This window comes from Stegostoma tigrinum, chromosome 9 (genome assembly GCF_030684315.1).
Source record: "Stegostoma tigrinum isolate sSteTig4 chromosome 9, sSteTig4.hap1, whole genome shotgun sequence".
NCBI lineage: Eukaryota > Metazoa > Chordata > Chondrichthyes > Orectolobiformes > Stegostomatidae > Stegostoma > Stegostoma tigrinum.
This window is the reverse complement of record NC_081362.1, coordinates 52,789,286-52,815,012: the sequence shown is the minus strand read 5'-3', so window position 1 is coordinate 52,815,012 and position 25,727 is coordinate 52,789,286. Positions and strand designations below refer to the sequence as shown.

At 41.6% G+C, this 25,727-nt stretch overlaps 1 protein-coding gene and 1 long non-coding RNA gene across 2 annotated transcripts in view; one reads left to right on the top strand and one right to left on the bottom strand.

Annotated features, from left to right (window-relative positions):
- Nucleotides 1-25,727, bottom strand: part of taf1a (TATA box binding protein (TBP)-associated factor, RNA polymerase I, A) — an 80,001-nt gene that overhangs the window by 7,441 nt on the left and 46,833 nt on the right. The gene's annotated exons all lie outside the window — the stretch shown is intronic.
- LOC125454952 (uncharacterized) overlaps nt 1-25,727 on the top strand; it is an 80,749-nt gene that overhangs the window by 16,665 nt on the left and 38,357 nt on the right. The window contains exon 2 of the long non-coding RNA XR_007248119.2: nt 21,743-21,804. This is a non-coding gene — a long non-coding RNA (uncharacterized LOC125454952). The remainder of the gene's footprint in view (nt 1-21,742; nt 21,805-25,727) is intronic.

Genomic DNA, 25,727 nt, shown 5'->3' with positions numbered 1-25,727 from the left:
AAGATAATGCTCCCAAAGCTTTATGGTGAATAATATACAAAACTGAACTTGACGCTTGACCTTGGTGCACAGAAATGTAAGTAAAATTATCACTGTAAGTTTTATGAAAAAGTTGTACTTTGTAAATGGTAATGAACTTGCCAAATTTTGGTATTCTAAGAAAAATAATTATTGAATTTGTGCTGTGCCAGATAAAGCTTGCTTATAATTCTAAAAGCCTGCGTTATTAAAAAGCACTGTTGTCATCAAACATACGTGCTGCTACAAACAGATGATTTCTCCAGAGGATTATGCAGATGCAGGCGTCTTCAAACTGCTTCTCAATACTCTGTTTCCTTACAGTTAAATATGTACGATATCACTTCCAAGCCAGAAACTCATCCAGCTGATGCTTCAGTAAAAACATGACCATGAGCATCAAGGTGTAACACAAAATAAACTATATCACACAATCCAGTTGGTTTACTATCACTCATGTGCTTGTGCTGTTAATTGAATTATAGAATCCCTACCATGTGGAAACAGGCCCTTTGGCCCAACAAGTCCACACTGGCCCATCCCCCTATAATCCACCTACGCTCCACATCCCTGAACACTACAGGCAATTTAGCATGGCCAATCTACCTAGCCTACAAATCTTTGGACTGTGGGAGGAAACCCACACAGACACGGGGAGAATGTGCAAACTCCACACAGATAGTCACCCAAGGGTGGAACTGAACCTGGGTCCCTGCACTGTGAGGCAGCAGTGCTGACCACTCAGCCACTGTGCTACCCCTAATTCTATCATGTAATGTGACTCAAGGTTTTACCATCACTTTGATCATAACTTCAACCCAACACCAGTTGTCACTCTACTGTCAATTCCCAAACTTTTCTTTATTCGTACATGGGTCACATTTTAAGCAATTATGTTGAATTACCCCAAAACAGGTTATTTGACCCGACTGGCCTATTCCAATGTTTCTGCATTACATGAGCTTCCTCCCACTGCTATTTCTATAATCATTTTAACAGATATTCCTTTCTCGCTTATGTTTATGGAATGGGAAGTTTAGGGAATGGGAACAGAAGAAAGACTTTCTGCCCTGCCTATCCCATTCCACTATTCAAAATGATCATGGTTGATTTGATAAAAATGGAAAGAATTGTGGATGCTGTAAATCAGGAGCAAAAACGAAGTTACTAGCAGCTCAACAGGTCTGGCAGCATCTGTGAAGGCAAAAACAGAGTTCACGTTTCAGATCCAGTGACCTTTCCTCAGAACTGGCTGATTTGATTATGGTTTCAACTCCACATTCGTAACTAACCCCAATAACCATTAACTCTCTTGTTCATCAAACAGCTTTCTAGCTCTACCTTGTAAGTATTCACTGCTCCCTAGGGGAGTGATTTTTCAAGGACTCACAACTCTCAGAAAGAAATCATCCTCAGACTTAAATGGGAGATTTCTGTTTTCGCAATGGTGTCCCCTAGCTCCAGTCTGTCCCATAAGGGAAAGGATACTTTCAGTATCTACCAAACCAAGTCTCCTCAGAATCTGGTTTGTTTCAATAAGGTCATTCTCGTTGATGTCAGTATCCAACATTTCCTTAAATGATAGTGTGACCTCTCAATTATTAGTGAACATTCTCTGACCTGCCTCAAAACACATTTATATCTTTTCTTAATTTAGGAAGGTGAAACAATGCACAATATTCCAGATGTGGTATCAGGAAAGCTCTAATCAACTGTACCAAAACATTCCCAATTTTATATTCCATTCCTGTTGCAAGACACAACATTCATTTTCCTTCCAAATCTCTTATTGTACTGCACATAGACGTTTTGTGATTCATACATCACGACATCCAGATCGATGTGTGCGTCAGAGTCCCGTAACCTCCTCTGTTTAAATATTGTGTTGCTTTTAGACTCTTCCTGTGAGAGTGGGTAAGTTCACATCTTCTCATATAATGCATCTTCTGCTACTTGTCTATCTTGAAACTTTAATTAACTGATCTATATCCTTTTGCAGGCTCTTTAAATTCTTTTCACAATTTTCTTTCCTCCCTATATTTGTATATTAGCAAATTTATCAAATATGTATTTTGTCTTTCGATCTAATTATTGTTATAAATTGCAAATAGTGCGGCCCTAGCAATGAACCCCATGGTAGATCAATCATCACATCCTGGCAATCCAAGAATAACTCATTTACGCCCATCTTCTGTTTTTCTGTCACCAACCAATACTCTATTCATGATAATATCACCTTCACTGTGAACACATATTTTTAATATGGTATTTTGTCAAATGTCTTCTGGAAATCTCAGTATAGTACATTCAACAGTTTCCCTTTATCTGCATAGCTTCCTACTTCTTCAAAGAACTCCATAAATTAATCAAATATATCACAAACATCTCAACTGCTTCTCCCTGTCACTGAGATCATTGATTGAAATGTGTTCCTTTCGTGGCTAAACTTCATTTGGGGGCTAAAGAATAAATCAGATGCCTTCATTAAAGCTTCAAATTCTATAGCACTTTCTTCCATGCCTTGCCTAATCAGAACTCCATCTGCCGTCAACCATTTGCCGTGATCAAGATGGGAGGGTTGTACTGTCTCTCTCTGTCTAGTCTGAAAACATAAATTTAATGTTTTTACCCAGTTCTTATTATGGCTCATCACATGCTTTTACTTTATTCAACTTTAAAAGATATATCAAAAAAATCTTCTAATAACACAGAATTATTGATTTATTCTGAACAACGCTTTTTCAATGATGACATAAAACTGGTTAACATGCTTAGTTTGTTACATGAGAATATAAATGCTCACAGCTCTGAATTATAGCCTGGTCTGACCCACATTGAATTTGGAAGGGTCGAGCAAATTAACTTTGACAGATGGGTCCATTAGAAGTTAAAACCAAGAATGAGGTTTTCAGAGAGATAATTCTTTGGAAGAATTTTTTTTAAAAAAGAACTCTCAGCCTTTTGTAATAAGAACGTGCTTTGAAGACTGAAAGGTTGCAACTGCTAGGCAGGTAGTCGTAATGGCTGATAATTATGAGTTCAGACATAAAACTAAACCTTTTTCTCCCATCACTATCATAAACTTGAGAAATATACGGGATGAGGATTGGCAGGAAGGTTAAAGAAAGGAGACAGGAATGATCCCAAAATCCCCTACCCAGATCAGAAAGATGTTAAGGATGGGTCACCTTTGTTCAGCATGCTGGAAGTTGTAAGGGAAACCCTTCAGGCATGATAGAGTTTGTAAAAATGAGTCTAAAAAAGGTAACTCAATAGGAAGACACCACAGAACAATTTGTGGCTTTACATGTAGCCAGGAAACTGGACATACAAATGCTGTGAATGCAGGGAGGATAATGGGATAGATAACTGATAAAGATTTTTTGTCTTTTTCTTCCAAAAATGTTGCTGTACCCATAATGTTATCAAAGGAGGCAGGAACTACTCAAGCTCATTTTGCTGGAAAAGTGTTTAGTTTTCCCTTGAATGGAATAATGTGTTAGTAAATGGTATAACTGAAGAGTATATCACGGTTCCACTGTACGAAGTACAGAGTGTGACTTGAGATAATGGGAACTGCAGATGCTGGTGAATGCAGATTAACAAAGTGTGGAGCTGGATGAACACAGCAGGCCAAGCAGCATCTCAGGAGCATGAAAGCTGACATTTCGAGCCTAGACCCGTCATCAGAGAGGCACAGAGGCATCTAGATCCTTCATCACAGAGTGTGACTTGTTCTCTGGACCAGTGGTGCAAGGAGTAGAAATTACCCATGGATGGAGTTAACTAATGATTTGGCTAGAGTAAAGGTTATGGGAAGACTGAATGCTTAGAGAAACAGCAGGAAATCCAGAAACCAACAAAATATCAATGACAAATCTTGGGAATTGTGATAGGGAAATTTGTAAAGGATCGACTTTGAACATTTTGATTGACATTATCTTTACCTTCCCTCAAAACATAAGGTCTGAATGGAAATTTTCGCAGATGATTGCAACATGTTCAGCACCATTCCCAAGTGAAGCACCTGGTGTCTATCTGCAGCAAGACATGGACAACATGTCGGCTTGGTTTGACAAAGGGCAAGTTATATTAGTGCCACACAAGTGCCAGGCAACAAACATCTCATACGAGAGAATCTAATAAACCCACCTTTGGTATTCATTGGCATTACCATCGCTGAATCCTCTACTATGAACATCCTAGGGAATACCACTGATCAGAAACTGAACTGGACTAACCATATAAATTCAGTGGCTACAAGAGAAGGTCAGAGGCTGGATATTCTGCAATGATTAATCCACCTCCTGTCTCCCAAAGCCTGTCCACCATCTCCAGGGAAAAAGTCAGGAGTGTGATTGGATCCTCTCCACTTGGCCTGGATGAGTGCAGCTCCAAAAACAGTCAAGGAGCTTGATGTCATGCAATACAAATCAATTTGCATCCATTGCTACCTTCAGTAATGACTTTCTTTCACATTGACTACATTGTCAGCAACTTCTGCCATTTGCAAGATGCACTGTAGTAACTCAACCAGCTTCCTTCAACAGCACTTTGCAAGTTCACAACCTCTACATTGATTTGTACAAGGGCAGCAGATGCATGGGGCGGAGTACCACTGTCAATTTCTTCTCCTGCTACAGACCATCCTGACTATATATCCATTCCTTCTTCGCCACTATGTTTAAATCTTGGAATTTCTCCTTAACACCACTGGTGTACCTAAACCCTAAGGACTACAGCAGTTGAAGAAAGATGCTCACCACCATGGGCCAAGCAGCATCTTAGGAGCACAAAAGCTGACGTTTCGGGCCTAGACCTTTCATCAGAAAAGGGGGATGGGGAGAGGGTTCTGAAATAAATAGGGAGAGAGGGGAAGGCAGACTGAAAATAGATAGAGGAGAAGATAGGCGCAGAGGAGCGTATGGGGAGGTAGGGAGGGGATAGGTCAGTCCAGGGAAGACAGGCAGGTCAAGGAGGTGGGATGAGGTTAGTAGGTCGGAAATGGAGGTGCGGCTTGGGGTGGGAGGAAGGGATGGGTGAGAGGAAGAACAGGTTAGGCAGGTGGGGACAAACTGGGCTGGTTTTGGGAGGTAGTGGGGGGATGGGAAATTTTGAAGCTGGTGAAATCCACATTGATAGCATTGGGCTGCAGGGTTCCCAAGTGGAGTATGAGTTACTTTTCCTGCAACCTACAGGTGGCATCATTATGGCACGGCAGGAGGCCCAGGATGGACATGTCGCCTAAGGAATGGGAGGGGGAGTTGAAATGTTTCACGACTGGGAGGTGCAGTTGTTTACTGCGAACCGAGCGTAGGTGTTCTGCAAAGCGTTCCCCAAGCCTCCGCTTGGTTTCCCAATGTAGAGGAAGCCACATTGCGTACAGCAGATGCAGTATACCACATTGGCAGAAATGCAGGTGAACATCTGCTTGATGTGGAAAGTCATCTTGGAGCCTGGGATGGGGGTGAGGGAGGTGGTGTGGGGGGAGGTGTAGCACTTCCTGCGGTTGCAGGGGTAAGTGTCGGGTGTGGTGAGGTTGGAGGGGAGTACGGAGCGGACAAGGGAGTCGAGGAAAGAGTTGTCTCTCAAGAAGGCAGACAAGGATGGGATGGGAAAAATGTCTTTGATGGGGTTGGATTGTAGATGGCAGAAGTGTCGGAGAATGATGCGTTGTAAGCGGAGGTTGCTGGTGTGGTATGTGAGGAGTAGGGGGATTCTCTTTGGGCAGTTATTGCCAGGGCGGGATGTGAAGGATGAGGTGCGGGAAATGCGGGAGATATGGTCGAGGGCGTTCTCGACCACTGTGAGGGGGAGGTTGCGGCCCTCGAAGAACGAGGACGTCTGGGATGTGCGGGAGTGAAATGCCTCATCCTGGGAGCAGATGCCGCGGAAGCAAAGGAATTGGGAATAGGGAATGGAATTTTTGCTTGTCCCCGCCTGCCTAACCTGTTCTTCCTCTCACCTATCCCGTTCTTCCACCTCAAGCCTCACCTCCATTTCTGCCTACTAACCTCATCCCACCCCCTTGACCTGTCCGTCCTCCCCGGACTGACTTATCCCCTCCCTACCTCCCCAACCATACTCTCCTTTGCACCTATCTTCTCCTCTATCAATCTTCAGTCCACCTCCCCTGCTCTCCCCATATATTTCAGAATCGTCTCCCCATCCCCCTTTCTGATGAAGGGTCTAGGCCCGAAACGTCTGCTTTTGTGCTCCTAAGATGCTGCTTGGCCTGCAGAGTTCATCCAGCCCCACACTTTGTTATCTTGGATTCTCCAGCATCTGCAGTTCCCATTATCTCTGCTCACCACCACTACCTTCTTAACACCAATTAGGGATGGAAAAATAAATGCTAGCCTTGTGTATATCCCATAAGAAAACTAATAATAAGCTATGTTCCAAATGCTATTGAAAGGTTATCTATTATAATTGGATTTTGAAACAGTGTTCATTTTCTGCTAGAGTTCTTCCCCAAAGCCCTTCTCTTTTCATATTATCCCATTCAATACGAAGAGCCAGTAGCAGTGAAAATAAACAATTCTGGTTTCAAACAAAACAATGTTTTAACTAAAACTCCTAACACACTGGATTTTGGAAATCTCAAAATAGAAACAGATAATGTTGCTAATACTGAGCAGGTTAAGGACTAACTATGAAAAAGAGAACAGAATTAAGAATTCAGGTCAATGGTGTTTTAACAGAATCAATTCTGATGACATTGGACACACTAAAAGACAGCTGATTCAATTCAGTGTCAAAGCTAGTCCTTGTACACAAATGTTCAATTTCTTCAGTCAGTGTTCTTATCTAACCTCATGGTATGAAATAGCCTTGTCAGTAGTCATATCATCAAAGAAACACTTACCAAAACCCATTATATAGACTTGTGCATGTTAGTCACTATCTAAATCCAACCTGGCTAAAGGTGGAATTGCTTAATATATAACTTGTTAACATGCTATTCCAATAGAGGAATCTCTCAGTAACTATGGCTGAGTCAGCACTGCTTGCAAAATTTGTGTCCTTAGAATTACTGCTGACTTTCATACCAACCAATCCTATGGCATTGGCCCTGTTCCATCCAAAATACAAAAATATTCAAGTTTCTCACCTCACAACCAAAAGTATTTCAATGAAAGCAAATGGTTAATTCTTACCCTGTAACAGTCATCTAATCATGGGCAGAAGTAAACTAAAATGTCTCAGGCAGCGTAGCAATATCTGCCTCTATCTCTCATTATTTTTATGCAGTACAGTTTATATGATTTTACAAAGTTCTCCTTTCGAAGACATTCCTTACACAAAAGCATTTACTTCTGTAATTCAAAATGGCAGTTTTAACAGAAATAACCTGAACTGATGATGAATTATGTATCATGTTTTTAAATGTTTTGAAAGATTTCTCGTTCTTTATCTGATTTATTTCCCCACCAATTTCTCAATGCCGCGAAGGAAACAGACCCAAAAGCAATTACAAATTTATCTAACTGAAATAGCTGACCGAATCAGTAATCCACAGTCTCAAGAGATTATAAACAAAAAAGGCTTGGCAATGCTCGAAATGTAGTGTGAATTCAGTTACTCTAGGCTGCTTGTGTAAAACATAAACATAGCAAAATTAGGTCACATTATGCCCATTCTTCTGACATTGCAGGAGTTGTTTTGATTTCAGGATGGACATGTGCATAACACTTGGATGATCTGCTCTGGCTGCTCATAAAGGAAGGGAATTAACAAATGCAGTGGAAAAGCGTTGCCAGTAGTGTGCAGAATTGCAGATTGTGATGCCAATCAATCTGTAATGTTGAATTGATGCCAGCCTTCAATTTTGGAATTGCAAACACCTTGCACAGTTGAACAACATAAAGCGTGTTAAATATGTTTTAATCTTTTCTTGCCAGAAAGAAACATGTGGAAGTAATATTTGGCTACACAAAGAGTATAGACTTCCCATGATACAATTGTCACAGAGTTCTAGAATTAGACAGCATGAAAACAGACCCTTCGGTCCAACTCGATTGTGCTAACCAAATTCCCCAAACTGAACCAATGTCATTTGTCTGCATTTGACACACATCCTGTTAAATCTCTCCTATCCACATAACTGCCCAAATGCATTTTAAGTATTGCAATTGTACCCACCTTTGCAACTTCTTCTGGCAGCTAGTTCCATGCCTGCACCAACATCTGTGTGAAAAAGTTGTCCCTTTGGTCCCTTTCAAATCTTTCTCCCTCACCTTAAGCCTATGTCTTCTAGTTTTGGACTCCATTACCGTGGGAAAATGACCTGACCTTAACTCTGTCCCTCATGATTTTACAAACCTCTATAAAAGGTCACCCCCCGCTGCCTCCAACGCTCCAGGGGAAAAATATCCCAGCCTATCCAATTTCTATTTATAACTTAAATCCTCCAGTCCCGGCATCATCCTTGTAAATTTTTCTATACTCTTTCTAGTTTAACAACATACTTCCTATAGCAGGATGACCAGAATTGTACACAACATTCCAAAAGTGGTCTCACCAATGTCCTGTACAGCCATAACATGATGCCCTAACTCCTATACTCAGTGCTCTGACCAGTGAAGGCAAGAATGCCAAAAGCCTTCTTCATCACTGTGTCTACCTGGGACTCCACTTTCAAGGAACTATGAGCCTGCACCCCTAGGTCCCTCTGTTCAACTACATTCCCCAGGGTCCTGCCATTGGCTGTATAAGTCCTACCTGATTTGCCTTACCAAAATGCAACCTCTCACGTTTACCTCAATTAAAATCCAACTCCCACTTCCCAAGCCATTGGCCCCTCTGATCAAGATCCTGTAGGTCTCTGAGAATCTTTTTCATAGTCCACCACGCCACCAACTTTGGTGTTATTTGCAAACATACTAACTACACCTCTTATATACTCATGACCTGATAAATGACCTGATATCCCTCATCTGCTATGTTAAGAGCATGCCTGCAAATCTCTGGAATGCTGTAATTGTAAAACGAAAGGAGGTAAGACTGATTACAGTAGCTGCAGAGGGTTATACTTGATGCCCACTGCAGGGAAGGTCATTGTAAGAATCCTCCTCAAAATTTGGGGGTCTCAAGATGTGAGGCAGCAATGGCCAGCAGGTACCTCTGCCTCCTCCCCTTCAGGCCACACTTCCTTTATTTTTTTCTGCCACTTTGTTGCAGGACCTTTGAGGTCCACGGGTGGCAGTGATGTCCGGAACCGGAGGTCAATGTGTTCACACAAAGATTGGTGTGACTCTACCAGCAGCGTGGCCATGCAACTTATGGGAACATTGCTCCGAGGTCTGAAGCCTGTCTCACCTGATCTTACTGGTCTCTCCGCTCCCCACTAATCACCCCACCCAGCTCTCATGTTACATTGGGGGCCATGGTAACTTTCAAGTCTAAAGTTGGACCTAAAGTGGAGAAAAAGTGTCAGAAGCATTTCAGCACACTCTGAATTATCCTGCAAACTTGATTTATTTCACCCCTTTCTGTTTTTGCACCCACAATTGTATCCTTTATCACCCCTCCTGGGTTCTCTCTGCAAAATGGAACACTTCACATTTCTCCCAATTTAGTTTAATTTACCAGTTGTCTGGCTGCCAATTCTCCCTGTCCTTTTGAGGCAGTTGACAAAAATATGTGCCCAGGTTTTGCAACGTTCACAAAATTCTGAAACTGGGTCCTGGGGGAAGAGAGTTTTGGGTTGAACTGTGAAGCAGATTAATGGTTACAAGTTTGTTAATGGTTGCCATGTTTGTATGTAAAATAATACCAAGTCTATGCCTCACCATGTGGTCAGCTTGCTGCCGCCATCCACTTTAAACATAGAGATCTGCAGAGCCTGGTTAGTCTAGGGTGTAGCGGAAATCCAGTTCTAAGTCTAACTAGAAGAGACAATTGTACTGAACGTGAGATAGTTCAAAGCATGTCAGCAACTAATTACAGGTTTCTTTGATATAATACACCCTGTTACAGTAACTTAGCAGTAGGAACTACATGTTACCCTTCACTCCTTCATGATCCTAGATCATTTTCCCACCAAGTCCATACGATATCTTCACAGTCGTGGTGCTGAAGGCACTCATGATCATTATTCTTTCAGAACCTTACACCAATATACAACACCATAGACTGCATGCACATTGTTCTAAGGTGCCACATGTTAATCCTGATTAAATGTGTCACAGTTGAAATAGACTTCTTTTTCTCAACATCCAGCTGGTGTGCAACATTCACCAGTGTAATCGGCAGGTTAATACTTAGTTACCCGATAACAGCCAAAGCGCCTTTACTCTGCAGCAATTCACTGTACCATCTGCATTTAAGTCACTCTTCACATGGTTCAGAGCTTGAGGATGCAATTCACATTCACAAACAGAACAACATGAGAAACAGAAGAACATACAGCCCTTTGAGCTGAGTCCAACATTTAATACGTTAACTGCCGATCTTCTGCCTGCCCTGTTCCTATAAATCTTGATTCATTTAGAATCAACAACCTGTCACTCTCCGTACTCAGTAACTGAGCAACCATAGCTTTTTGCAGTGAAGAATTCCAAAGTTTCACAATCCTTTCAGTGAAGAGGTTTCTACTTATCTCAATCCTAACTAAGATAACAAAGTGTGGAGCTGGATGAACAGCAGCATCTTAGGAGCACTAAAGCTGACATTTTGGGCCTAGACCTTTCATCAGAAAAGGGGGACGGGGAGAGGATTCTGAAATAAGTAGGGAGAGAGGGCGCGGCAGACTGAAGATGGATGCAGGAGAAGATAAATGAAGAGGAGAGTATGGGTGGGGACGTAGGGAGGGGACAGGTCAGCCTGGGGAGGACGGACAGGTCCAGGAGGGCGGGATGAGGTTAGTGGGTAGGAGATGGAGGTGCGGCTTGAGGTGGGAGGAGGGGATAGGTGAGGGGAAGAACAGGTTAGGCAGGCGGGGACGAGCTGGGCTGGTTTTGGGATGCAGTGGGGGGAGGGGAGATTTTGAAGCTGGTGAAATACATATTGATACCATTGGGCTGCAGGGTTCCCAAGTGGAATATGAGTTGCTGTCCCTGCAACCTACGGGTGGCATCATTGTGGCACTGCAGGAGGCCCATGATGGACATGTCGTCTAAAGAAGGGGAGGGGGCATCAAAATGGTTGGCGACATGCGAACCAAGCGTAGGTGTTCTGCAAAGCGGTCTCCAAGCCTCTGCTTGGTTTCCCCAATGTAGACGAAGCCACAACGGGTACATCAGATGCAGTATACCACATTGGCAGATGTGCAGGTGAACATCTGCTTAATATGAAAGGTCATCTTGGGGCCTGGGATGGGGGTGAGGGAGGAGGTGTAGGGGCAGGTGTAGCACTTCCTGCGGTTGCAGGGGAAGGTGCCGGGTGTGGTGGGGTTGGAGGGGAGTCTGGAGCAGACAAGGGAGTCGCAGAGAGAGTGGTCTCTCCAGAAGGCAGACAAGGGTGGAGTTGGAGAAATGTCTTTAGTGGTGGGGTTGGATTGTAGATGGCAAAAGTGTCGGAGAATGATGCGTTGTATCCGGAGGTTGGTGGGGTGGTATATGAGGATTAGGGGGATTCTTTTTTGGTGGTTATTGCGGGGGCGGGGTGTGAGGGATGAATTGCGGGAAATGCTGGAGACATGGCCGAGGGCGTTCTCGACCACCGTGGGGAAAGGTTGTGGTCCTTGAAGAATAAGGACATCTGGGATGTATGGGAGTGGAATGCCTCATCCTGGGAGCAGATGCGGCGGAGGCGAAGGAATTGGGAATAGGGGATGGAATTTTTGCAGGAAGGTGGGTGGGAGGAGGTATATTCCAGGTAGCTGTGGGAGTCGGTGGGCTTGAAATGGACATCAGTTTCTAGGTGGTTGCCTGAGAGTCCACCCCAACCTTAAGTTCACCTGGACCATCTCCAACACATCCCTCACCCTCCTGGACCTCTCTGTCTCCATCTCAGGCAATCTTAGCTCAGAATCTAGAAACAGGCTATCAGATTCCCAACCACAACTAAATCAAACCCAATGTGGGATAGAGAAGGGAATTCTCTCTCTTGTGAGTACTGAAAAGTAATGTTTTTTGCAATTAGTGGGATAGTAGTGTGAAATATGTAAATTTGTGTCATATCTAAATCACTTTGCTTATTCTGCATTATCTTCATTTCTTTTGCATAATAAAACTCTAAACCTAAATCTGCAGCTTATGTTTCAGTACAAGATCAACTTGTTCAAAGAAAAATCTACTAAGCACGCTTTCAGTCTTGGGTCTGACTTTCTAGAAATAACATCAGCTGTGATCATAACAAGGTCATCATTTGCTACCTGTGTCCTAATTCACACAAGGTGCTGTTCACCCATTACTGCTGTCTGACTATACCACAATGGTGCTGACTTAAGAAGCAATCAATTTTGATGTTCACAGCTTTTGTTCAAACCCAGCCTTTATGACTTTGATTATAGATTTAATTCAACCATTAACTGGTGCATGTTTAATTGTTTGGGACTTACATTCCAGAATTCCCTGAAAATGCTTCTCTGCTTTACTGTCTCATGCTCTTTCTTATAAAAAAAACCTCTTCTAACCTGCTTCTTTGGTCAAGCTTTTTGGCCATCTGTCCCAATATCACTTTATATGGCATACTGTCATCCTTTTCTTTGGAGCACTTCTGAGAAATGTTTTGGCACATCTTATTATGGTAACTGTACTAGATCAAATAGCTATTGTTGTTGACACCCAGTTCCATCTGAATACTGAAATTTCCAAGATTCTCCATTTTAAAAATATATATAGCTGTCTAAAAGGGGAATTTCTGAGACCAATATTTTCATTAAAAAATAAGGGCTTAATTGTATATATAATCAATGATTTTGAGTGGCTTAATTTGAATGTACGAACCCTGCACAGTTAACATGGAGCTCAGAAGTGATCTCTCCTCCCCCAACAGGCTGAGATTTGATTATTGAGGGCACAAAACCCAGGTGATCACTAATGCAATGTTTGCTTGGGAAGTCTGTCTCTGCATCATGATTTTCTGTCCATTATCTATTGCTCTTTTTATTTCCTGTTTCTTGATCATCCTTAAGTCTAAACTTGTCCCATTCCCTAAGCTAACTCATCCCTTTTGGTAACTTTATAAACATCTAGATTTAATTGCATCATGTCAAGTTATATAGACAATGATTTACTATTCATAATCATATTATGAATATTATAAATGTCAGATTTTATAAGATTACGTTTTATGAATGTGTTTTGAGTTGGGTAAAGTGGAGGAACAAATGATATTGTGTAACCTGTTCTGAGTTCCATTGACATAAAAGGTGGGTGGTGTGACTGTTAAAGATTAAAGTGAAAGTAAATGGTCTCACTGGTAAGTACAAGCAAGATGTTTGCACTTGAAGATAATGGCAGAAGCATCTGTACTGAAAATGGACAGATTTAGTTTCCCAAGATGGCATTAAAAATGTGAGGTTATAAATGGTTTTATTTTAAACTTTTTTTTTAAAATTTCAAGTTAGGGGATAGAGTCAGTGCCGAAAGGATAGCTAATCAGCATTTCTACCAGGATACAAAGCCCATATGATTCATGCTGTCATTAATCTCAGAGTAGTAGGGGCATGTGAAGCAATAGCAAGAATGGATTACAAATTCTCCTAAAAGGTCCCTGAATTTCACAGCCAGGGGAATTTGCTAATATAGGGAGAGATATTGGGTAGAGGTTGCAGATCCTTAAGGTTCACATGGAAAAATATGGGTGGGAGCTTGTGTTCAGATTGAAAAGATCAAAATTATGAAGATTTAAAATGAGGCTAGATGCTTCATCTAGTTTCAGCCAGAGGGAGAATCTACTAGGAAACTGTCAGGATGAAAGACAATTATTGGATTTAACCAGAGACTTGGAGGTGAAAGGAATGAAAGTTAAACCTCAGGAGCTAAGGATCACTTTGGACTGGGCTCAGGTGAAATAAATGTTAACTTTTATGCTCAGTTATAGATTGTAAACATGGAGTCAGACTTAAGATTGTGTTAAACATAAACAATGGAGTTCTGTTATTTAAAGTATAAGTTGTCTGCAAAAGTGATATTTAATCAGTGTTGCTTTTAGCTTGTTTTTCAGTAAATGTTGTGAATCTCAAAAGCTTGTTTCGTGATCCTTTAAGTTGGACAATGAGAATGCAGATCTGTTAAGAATTATTGGTCTCTACAGAAATCATAACAAGTATCAAGAATACGATCTGTTTGCAAAACTGGAAATAAAAAGAAAACCTCCGTTTTTAAATTGCCTATTGATTTTCTTCTTTTCTAGTTAGGTACAACACAGTTAAGTGTGTGAACATTTTCATGCCAGATCCTGCCCTGTATCATTTTGCAGTGGTAATGAGAGGATAAAAACATCTGGAACTCAGAAGCATGCAAGTCAGCAGGTTTGATTCAAATCTAAAATGCAGAAGTGTTCCATTTTGTCTTAATCCTGCATTGCCCTGTTGATAGAAGACTGTTTGTTACATTTTGCAAAACCACTTATTTTAAAGCATAAAGGCAGCTAGAATTAGTCCTTACAGTGATGCAAGTCTGGCTGTTGCACAGTTTGTATAAATGTATTTTAATTCTATTCCTGGAGTGTTGCAATCAATTTGGAAGCCAAATTGCCTTCATTTATCTTTCAGGTATTAATGAAACTACTTACTAAAAACTAACTATTCATCCTATAAATAGGTGGGGAGGTAGGGAGGGGATAGGTCAAAAACGGCTCACTATGGAAACCCGATCTCATATTTAAGGAAGACAGGAAGATCGCGGTCGTAGATGTCACAGTGCGGTACGAAAATGACAATAAAGCACTGGAAACAGCATGGCGAGAAAAAGTGGAAAAATATAAACACCTGAATGCCGAGATTACGAAACTGACTGGAGGCGAGGTGCCCAGCTATTTTGGCTTCGTGATGGGCGCACGAGGCAAGTGGTTGAATATGAATAACCACCTCATGACATTCCTCGGCATCGAGAGATACGACACTTTCGCCCAAAAGACCTCGAGACTCACTCTGTCACTGACACTCGAACTTCTGCAACTCTTCAGTGACAAGTGAGGAAAAACCGCAAACGGTGAATTAAGTCCCTTCAACCTATCCCCTCCCTACCTCCCCACCTACACCCTCTCCACCTATCTTCTTTGCTCTCCATCTTCGGTCCGCCTCCCCCTCTCTCCCTATTTATTCCAGTTCCCTCCCCCCATCCCCCTCTCTGATGAAGGGTCTAGGCCCGAAACGTCAGCTTTTGTGCTCCTGAGATGCTGCTTGGCCTGCTGTGTTCATCCAGCCTCACATTTTATTATCTTGGAATCTCCAGCATCTGCAGTTCCCATTATCTCTGATACTATTCATCCTATAAACATGTTTGTTTAGTGCTAAAGGACAGCAACAATGGCCGTGATGACATGCATGAGTTATTACATGATTTTATTTTATCCAAAGGATTAAAATGATCAAAAGCATCTCTCACACCCCTCTTGCAGGGTGAATTAGTGGAAAGGACTGGCAAAATTTATTCCATATTTTCAGAAGAAAGCACTGTGGACTAAGAGTCAATGAAAACATACATGTTAGAATACCCAAGGTACACCATCAGAAATTCAGAAAACTTGAATTCTACATTGAATTTGAAAGAAAGTTTTCAATCACTGGGTAAGAATTCTAAAAGTAGATCAATCTTACGACAGATAATTCTGGATGTGAGTTTGCTCGCTGAGCTGGAAGGTTAGTTTTCAGACGTTTCGTCACCATTCTAGGTAACATCATCAGTGAGCCTCCAGTGAAGCGCTGATGTTATGTCCCACTTTCTACTAACCGGTTCACTGGAGGCTCACTGATGATGTTACCTAGAATGGTGACGAAACGTCTGAAAACTAACCTTCCAGCTCAGCGAGCAAACTCACATCCAGAATCTCAACCCGAGCTACAAATCTTCTCAAAACTCGCTAACAGATAATTTTCTTTAAGGAATTTAACAATGACATATCATTTAACATTGTACCTCAATTTGGGATTCTAAGGGTTACAAGAATCAGAGTCACTGCTGTCATGATGATTTTGATTGAAAAGTCTACTTCATATTCATAGAAGCCTTTCTCTAAATATCTCCAGAGGTCAGAGAAGGTAGGGAAGTCAGAGAACAAGAGGAAATGAGAGATACTGAAAGGGAACAGCATGAAAGAAAAAATAAGCTCAAATAAGAACAAGAATGAAATAAAATGGATAGATCATTCCCCAACTTTATAAAGCCGAATTCAGGATTTAGGGATTCGCTCAACTTTCTTGAACCCTTAAAAGCAGACTGTTGGAATTACAATGGTAAACCAACAGGGGACTCCATTGCAAAAATAGTGACTGTGATCATGGAAACTTGTAAGTTTATGGTTAAATGTAACAGCCACAAACCAGGAGGTCTTTGAAACAAAAAATTCTTATTTAAAGGGAAAAATGTCACCCAGATTTTCCAAGAAACCAAAAGAAAGGTAATTCTCAGAGATAATGGTTTCTTACAAATTAGGTTTCTCACCATTGAGCAGCACAAGGCCCATTAAAGTCATTATCACCCTCATAATGATCTACTCTCCTGTTCTGCTGCCCTCTAAATGGGAACTTATTGCAAAGAATGCCTGCCATGAAAGTCAAAACGCGTACTTATCTGTGGGTCTTCTGCTTGTTGGGTGCCCGCTGGCACCACCCTGTGAGAAAGGACTAGCTGGAGTGAGCTCAACATCACTTGTCCCTTCGCTGGTGCTGAGCACCAAGGCCTGCAGTGGCAGTGTGCAGGTCAGTGGGCAAATCCATTAGACATGGAGTGTGTCACCAACTTGTCCATGGAGGTAACCAGACACTTGCATTCCTGAGACAGCAGGGTGTCAAAAGGTGTGGCTTCAGGCCTGCAACATTTGTGTCAGATTGCCCACTGCCCCTGACAAACCTGTCCGCTGGTCCTGTGCCGGCTTGTACATATTAATAAAATCCTTGCTCTGCAATGCCATGAGGTCCTCTCCTACCTGGTCCTCCAAATGGCATTTATGCTCACCAGCATGTGCTTCTGACTCTAATTCAGGTTTTTAAAAAAAGGCACATAGGTGGGCAGTCTCTGAGCTGGTGAGGGCTGCAACATTGTTAGTTCATCCTCTGAAACATCTGAGCTCACTTCTTCCTCAGAGGCAGAGGAGAACACGGCTGTCAGTGTGGGGGCATCTTGAATGCAGACATTAGGGACCTCCACGTCACATCTGCAGAAGACAAAGGGGAGAATGCCCTGACCGAGGGGGCGAAGCTGTGGCATCTTATCATTAAATGCACACACAGTGTGGGGCTAATGGGAGGTAGCAGGGCAGTGGGTGGTGGTACTTATTCTGGTAGAAGTGAGAAGGTTATTTGCCTTCCTCCAGCACTGCTGAATGTTTCACCAGACCGTGGGAACGCACTGCTCCAGGGGCAATCTCAGACCAGGTTGGCAGGTGGTGTAGCCTCCTTTGGGAGGAGAATGTCATTCCATGGTAACCACCCCACGTCTAGTTCCCTGACAACAAAACAGTGCACCAAATCATCATCATCATCATCGAATGCCCTATAGTGTGGAAACAGGCTCTTTGGCCCAACAAGTCCACACCGACCCTCAGAGCATCCCACCCAGACCCATCCTATATAACCCACTTAATCTGCACATCCCTGAACACTATGGGAAATTTCGCATGGCCAATCCACTTAGGCTGCGCATCTTTGGACTGTGGGAAGAAACTGGAGCACCTGGAGGAAACTTGCACAAATACAAAGAGAATGTGGAAACTCCGCACAGATGGTTGCCAGAGGGTGGAATCAAATCCGGGTCACGAGTGCTGTGGGGCAGAAATGCTGACCACTGAGCTGCCCACTGTGCCAGTGTTGAGTACTTGCAGCATTGGCAAGTGGGAAAAATGAGCTAGCACTGGATGGAGGGGAGGAGTGGCTATAAGGACAGGGTAGATGTTTAAACGAGGCAATTTTGAGACAATTGTATGTTGTAGTTATGAGGTCTCACTGAGACCCTTCATGAAACCCAATAGAAATGACTGCCAAAATATAGTGAGATTCAGCCCCGCGTGACTTCTCGTGTAAGTGTAAAATCTTCCAAATCTAGGAGGAGTGGTCACCCTAGAGGTGTTTACAGATCTCTCCTCATCCATGACATATCAAACATTAATCCAGCATTAACCACTCATCCTGAGGCCAAATAGGCTTGATGGCCTACAAAATACTGGCCTAGCCAGCAAAGTCCACAACTGACGAATGAATACACCTTTTTAAAAAAAAACCTAACTTTGATAGTCTGATCATGGAGATTGCTTTCATAATGTCTCAACAAATGTCATTAAGTGGCTGAAGTTTCAAAATGCTCAAAAATGTAGTTAGATTTTTCAAAAATTTAATTGTATTGTGTGTACGCTTTGAGTCATAGTGATACAGCGTGGAAACAGGCCCTTCAGTCCAACAAGTCTACACCAACCATAATCCCAAACTAAACTAGTTCCACTCGCCAGTGTTTAGCCCATGTCTCCAAACCTTTCTTATTCATGTACCTAACCAAATGTCTTTTAAACATTGTAACTATCCATGATCCACCACTTCCTCTGGCAGTTCATTCCACACACGAACCACTCTGTGTAAAAACACTTCTCCTCATGTCTTTTTTTTAAACTTTCTCCTCTCGCCCTAAAAAAAATGCCTCCTAGTTTTGAACTCACCCACGTGAGAGAAAAGACCCTGGCTAATCACCTTATCAACACCCCTCATGATTTTATAAACTTCTATAAAAGGTCCCCTCTCAACCTCCTATGCTCCAGCGAAAAAAGTCCCTGCCCATCCAGCCTATTTTTATCATTCAAATCCTCCATTCCCAGCAACATACTGGTAAATCTTTTCTGAACTCCCTCCACTTTAGTAATATCTGAATATTTCAACTAGAACTGAGCAAGTGTTTCATTATCCCAGTATAACTCAAACACTGAAATAACGTCAAAGACTGATGACAATTTGGAAACATTTGTGAATTATGTTAATAATATTCAAACTGTTTAAAACATAAATTATTACAAATTAGCCACACTGCAGCAGATAGAATGGTTTTGGCCAGTTTCAACTCAATGAATAGTTCTGATTTTAAACAAATATACTATTAGTGATAATATGAACACTCCAAATCCGCTGCAAAAAAATAATTTACTGAAAGCTATATACATCTTACACTAGATTTGCAAAGTACAATTCTTCATAATAAAAAAGCCAGTGCCAGAAACAAGTGTAAGTCTTATTGTGGTGCTGCCATCAAGTGGTCAATTGTGCTCATCATGCAACTTGATTTTTAAAAAAAAACTGCTAAAATATAGCAAGATTCATCCACACGTGACTTTTTGTGTTGGCTATCTTCCAAACCTAGAAGGAAAGAAATGATCAATCTGGAGGGGTTATCAGATCTCTCCCCATCCAAGGCACATCAGGTATCAATCCAGCACTAACTGCCCATCTTGAGAGCAAATAGACTTGAGTAACAAAATGCTGGTCTGGACAGTAATGTCCACACCTCATGAATGAGTACATTTTAAAAAATCTGTTGTTAGTTTGATCGAGGAGATTGCCTACAATGTCTCAACAAATGTTACGAAGTGGCAAAGTTTCAAACACTAAAGAAAAACGTATTTGATTTTTCAGAAAATTAAAACCATATTGTGTGTAACCTTAATGTTTCAACTATAACTTAGCAAGTGTTTCACAGTCCCAATACAAATCAAACATTGAAAAAAAAACTTCACGGATTGATGATGATTTTGGAAACATTTGAGTTATGTTAATAATATTTGAAATGTTTAAAACAAAAATTGGTATAAATTAGCCACAGTGCAGCAGATAGAATGTTTCTGGCCAATTTCTGCTCAATAACTACTTCTGAATTTAAACAAAAAACACCATCTATATTGAATGTCCTCCAGATCCCCTTCAAACAAAAACACCTTACTGAAAGCTGAACACTTTTTTAAGCTGGTTTGGAAAATATAATTCTTCATAATACAGAGCCAGGGCCAGAAACAAGTCCCAAACTCGTTGAATGGCTGCCATCAAGTGGTCAGTTGTATTCATTACAAGAGTCATCCGAATTAAATGACGCTTAATGATCAGGCATTTGGAACAAACGTTACGTTCCACCTCTGTACTAATCAGAAGAGTATCGTAACCACAGTCATTTTATAAGTTTAACATATTCATTTAAGTGACAGCTTTTCTATTTTCTGACCTGATGATCACTGTTTTCCATTAGGCAGTTTTACAAAACTCCACAGCAACAATCTGGGGAATTTATAGATCAGAATTTCAAAACCAACTTCCAATTCATATGAAGAAGATTAATTAGGTTATTCTAAAAGAGGATTCAGAGCCTGTATCCTTTGACTGCATGATTAATATATAGCAATTAAATTGTATTTTAGTCTGCATTCCATTTCTAGAAGGCATCTATCAGCTTTGAATCAGTGATAATGGGAACTGCAGATGCTGGAGAATCCAAGACAATAAAATGTGAGGCTGGATGAACACAGCAGGAGCTCTTCCCCTCCACCCATTGTATCCCAAAACCAGTCCAACCTGTCTCTGCTTCCCTAACCTGTTCTTCCTCTCACCCATCCCTTCCTCACACCCCAAGCCACACCTCCATCTCCTACCTACTAACCTCATCCCACCTCCTTGACCTGTCCGTCTTCCCTGGACTGACCTATCCCCTCCCTACATCCCCAACTATACTCTCCTCTCCACCTATCTTCTTTACTCTCCATCTTCGGTCCGCCTCCCCCTCTCTCCCTATTTATTCCAGAACCCTCACCCCCTCCCCCTCTCTGATGAAGGGTCTAGGCCCGAAACGTCAGCTTTTGTGCTCCTGAGATGCTGCTGGGCCTGCTGTGTTCATCCAGCCTCACATTTTATTATCAGCTTTGAATGCCTAGTTTATGTATGAAAATTAATGAGGTAACTATTGCTGTTTTACTGCAATGATGCACCACACACCAACAGCACATGATGATGGTCTAACAGTTTGTACCATTGGTTTTCCCTATTTTTTGAATTCCCAATCCTCAGTTTTATCGTTTGTAGGGAAGAAAAAAAAAATCAACAATCTCTCCATAAGATCAGAATGCTAACACATTGTTCAGTGCTGAGTGTGGGCAGGTCTATAAAAAGATCATCCATCCTAATGCTTTTTTTTAACCTTCTGCTGCATTCATGGGCCTGGGCAAAGAAGAAAAGGTAATGGGGATTTATTCAAAAAGAAGATGGAATTTACTTTGGTAAACAAAAACTTAAAACAACAATTTTCAGTTGTAAAGCGTTTCTGAACATGCGGAAAAAGTCCAAGGTGTTTTCAGGTGAGAGATCAGGAAACCCATCCGAGGATTAAGGAAAGAAATGGAGAGGTAATGAGAACCTTAGTGTAAAAAATGGGGCTTAAGGAGGGTCATTAACAAATGTGAAAATAAAGATAGAAGCTTAGCGCAGGAAATTCAATGCACACCCCTTACTGTCAGAGCTAAAGATACACCCATTCGTGGTACCTTATTAATCAAAGTAGGTTTGACTGGGGGATAGTACAAAGCTTTAGAGAGTTAGAAAGAGGGAGAGAAATTGCATGAAAGCATTTAAATACTTTAGCTCTGTGTTTTTCAGAATTTAAAGTGGATCATCAAGCACAACTGGAAGAACAAGGCTGCAAGCAGCGAAGAAAGTAGGTGAGTCAGAGAAAGGTAAACTGTTAGCATGTGAAAACAAAAGGGAGATTGCCAAGTGAACACTGGGCAAGTGAAGTCTGAACATGGCCTGGCATGGATTAAAGTTTCAGCACCAGATGGATGGAGTTTGCATGTTTTATGCAAGTAAGAGTGAGAGTGTGGAAGCTCATGGTCAAAGTTACAAATGCAATGAATCAACCTGAAACAATGGCTGTAAAATGGGCTGTGGTTAAACCACAGCAGTTTTGAAAAGCGTAAATTTTAAAACTTACCCATGGCAAGAAAACAAAAAGGCACAGGCGAGGTATCTGATTTGTGAGGAAGGGTGAAGAATTTTGACTTTCTACTTGTCTCCAGTATTTAGTCATTGGACAAGTGTAAGGTTAAAGTGAGTTAAAGTACTAAAGCTACAGCAAGTAACTTAAATGTATGAAGTATTGTAGGGCAGCTTGGCCAAGTATAGTGCCTGGTCCATAGCACGTGGAAATGTATGGACACCTCCTGAGACTTAAAATGGATCCATGTGCGGCAACTGTCACTGGCTGAACCATTTTGAGCTTCAGGCCTTAAGAGCTCGAGTGACTAGAGTCAGAGGCATACCTACAAAGCAAATGGCTTCACAGATAGCACATTCGAAAGAGATGTTCATAATGCTGGTAAGGCAGTCTGAGAGAACAAAACAGATAGTGTAGGAGTTCTCAGAAATCTCAGTAACCAGTTTCCCATTCTGAATATCGGGGTGGGGGGGGGGGGGGGGGAGGAAGGAGTGTAGGATCCTTGCAGGGGTGCAAAGAGACCACCCTCTGTACAGGATGGGAAGAGGAAGACTGTAAAGTCAGTACTGATAGAATATTCTTTGCTCAGGGAAAAAGGCGGGACCCTCTTGCCTGACAAGCTGACTCCAGCATGGTTTGTTGTCTCCCTAGCGATGGGGAAAGAGATATCTCAGAACGGTTGCAGGGCTCTCTAGGTGTGGAATGTCCTGCCTGGAAGTTTATTGGAGGCAAGTTCAACTGAGGCACTTAAGGAGGGGTTAGATCATTATTTAACTAAATAAAAAGAAGTGCTGGTTTTGAGGAAAAGGCATGAGAATGGAAACGTGGTAAAATGCTCAAACAGCCAGAGCTGACATAATGGCTGACTGACAAAATTGTTAACCTGTACAAGGGAACCATCTTGCAAAATGGACAAGAGGCTATTAAATGTCTTGAAAAGATGAAATTTGGCATATATTAGACAAATCCCTATCAAAACTTAGTTTTTTTTAAACCCGAATCCACCCCCTTACTCAGAAATAACTAAAGCCCATGTCCTATGCACAAAAAGACTCCTTACTCCAACCTTGAAAACATTGGATTATGTTTGCCATTGTTGAAATCTAGATTTTTACTCTGACTCCATCCAAGCTTGACCTCGTGAACATCCTCCTGCGTTTCATACTAGGCAACCTCTAATTTATCCATAATGCAATTGCCTACTTTCTTTCCAACTTACCCATCATCTCAATAACAATAAATGCAAGGACCATTCCAAGTTCCTTGAACTTCCACTCCAGGCTCATATGTCATCTGCCTATCACCTTAAAACCTTCCTCTGCAGAGTACTGACTCTCCTTCCACTCTCCAAATTTAGTTTTAGCTATCATTTTAGTCATCTACCCTAACATTCCATTTGCACCTTGATATATGAAAAGCATCTTCCTAACAATCGTAAATCTGCTTTATATGTGATCTCGGGCACCAAAATTGTCACCCTGATTACAATTCCCATGTTAAAGGAGCTGCTGACAGCATTATTCTGGCAACGTGCTCCAGGAACAGGCAGGTGGGTCTAGTGAAGGATTACGTTGGGCATCGACTAGTTGGGCTGAAGGGTCTGTTTATGAATCTATTACTCTATAAATCCCTTCTTTGCATGAGATTGCTATATAATGAAGTAATTAACTGATTTTGAACCCCAATTAAACACATACCTTCTGTTTACATTAAGTCAACAAATTTTCACCAAAAGTCTTTTTCATTTCTATTTGATTTTAATACAATATAATTGATTTATTTAAATTTTGCTAGAGTTTAAAATATTTACATGTGTTTCCAAATTGCTTGCGACTTCAATGACAATTGCATAATAATACCCAAGACCTTAATCATTAAAAAAAAACGAACAGTTTCAGCGGAGATCTTTTCCTATATTTTATAGAAATATGGCACAAGGCAGACTGGTTATAGCTCACTACTGTAACTCAGGATGATTTTCAATTAGACAAGGTCCTCAGCATAAATGGAAGACTAACATGGAAGGATCAATGAGCTTGTAAATCATTTACTACACTTGGAAAGGAAGTGACCAAGAAGTATAACTCCCTTTGAGATGTTATCAAATATTGTTTGGGAAACAAGATTTATTATTGACTGAACTATGATACAGGAATTATGTAGTTGGTGATATGGATTTATTCACAAAACTATGCTTCTGACATATTTGACATCTGGCTTTGAAACCATTTGCTTCACATTAGTCTACATACAAATCCTCAAGGACGAATGTCCACATTATTGTGCCAGCCATTCAATGACTCAGGATAATCAAACTGCTCTACCATTCACGTGTACTGTTCTGCTTATTTCCACCACCCCACACCCCCTCAAAAGTCAAAGGATTATTTTCACTGTGTGCCGAACTAAATCTCTAAAGATCTGTACAGGATTATTTGTCTTCATACTGAGACGAGAAATTACCCCATAACAAATCATTTCAGCATACTGCTTTTAAATTAAATTTCCCTTTCGTTGATGCATTTTATGAACCAGTGCCATAGAGTCAGACATATACTGCATGGAAACAGACTCTTCGGTCCAACACGGGTCAATTTTTTTTTGTTTGGGATAGGTAATTCTAAGAGCTGATTTTTGAAGACTAGTCATAAAAAAAATTGTGTGGACTGAATCCTACTCATCACCCTGAGCATTTTGAATGAAAGTCAAATTTAATTGAACCTGTAAGCAAAAACAAAAAACAGCTACAAGGCCAAATCTTCCAAGCAGTGGTAATGAGCACCGGGCTGCCCCTTCATTCTTCATTGTCTTATGCTGTCCCAGTGCCCTACATTACTATCCTGCAATCCCAAATTAGGCCTGTTGAAAAACGAGGAGAGCTTCAAATCTGGCTGTCTTATAGTGCAATGCAGGATCAATGCTGCAGGTTAAGCAATCCCCCCCTCCCCTTTTAAGGGCAGTAACTACCCGTAGGGTGCCAGGTCGAGGGTGAGGGTGGGTTCCAGGTGGGTGCAGAGCTCGGTTGTTCGAGGTTTGAGGGAATAGGGTGGCAGCTGTGTTGGAGATAGGGTGGCGGGTTGGGGAAAGAATAACAGGCTGATCGCTGAAGGTTGCAAATTGGGTCGATGTTTATTTAGGTACTGTACTTGTGGTTCACTAAAACCATAAATAGAACACGAGGCTGGCAGAGGGTAAACTTGAACATGGAATACTTTACTGTGCATCTTCTCAGCTCCACACTTGGTCTTAGGCTGCCTCTGGATCACTTGGCCTGCTCTCTTAAAAATGCAACACACACTCAACCATATAGATAACAGTATGGTGGCAGGTAGGTGGGCGCGGGAGTAGGATGCTAAGTGGAAAAGTTGGGTGCCAGGTTGATGTGAGCTCGGGTTTCAGGAGGCGAGGAGTTAGGGTATCAGAAGGTGAGGCAGTGGCCTAGTGGTATTATCACTGGACTGTTAATCCAGAGACCCAGATAATGTTTTGGAGTAGTGGGAACTGCTGATGCTGGAGTCTGAGATAACAAGGTGTGGAGCTGGAGAAACTCGGCAGACCAGGCAGCATTAGAGGAGCAGAAAAGCTGACATTTCGGGTCTGTACCCGGGTTCGAGTCCCACCACAGCATGATAGAATTTGAATTCAATA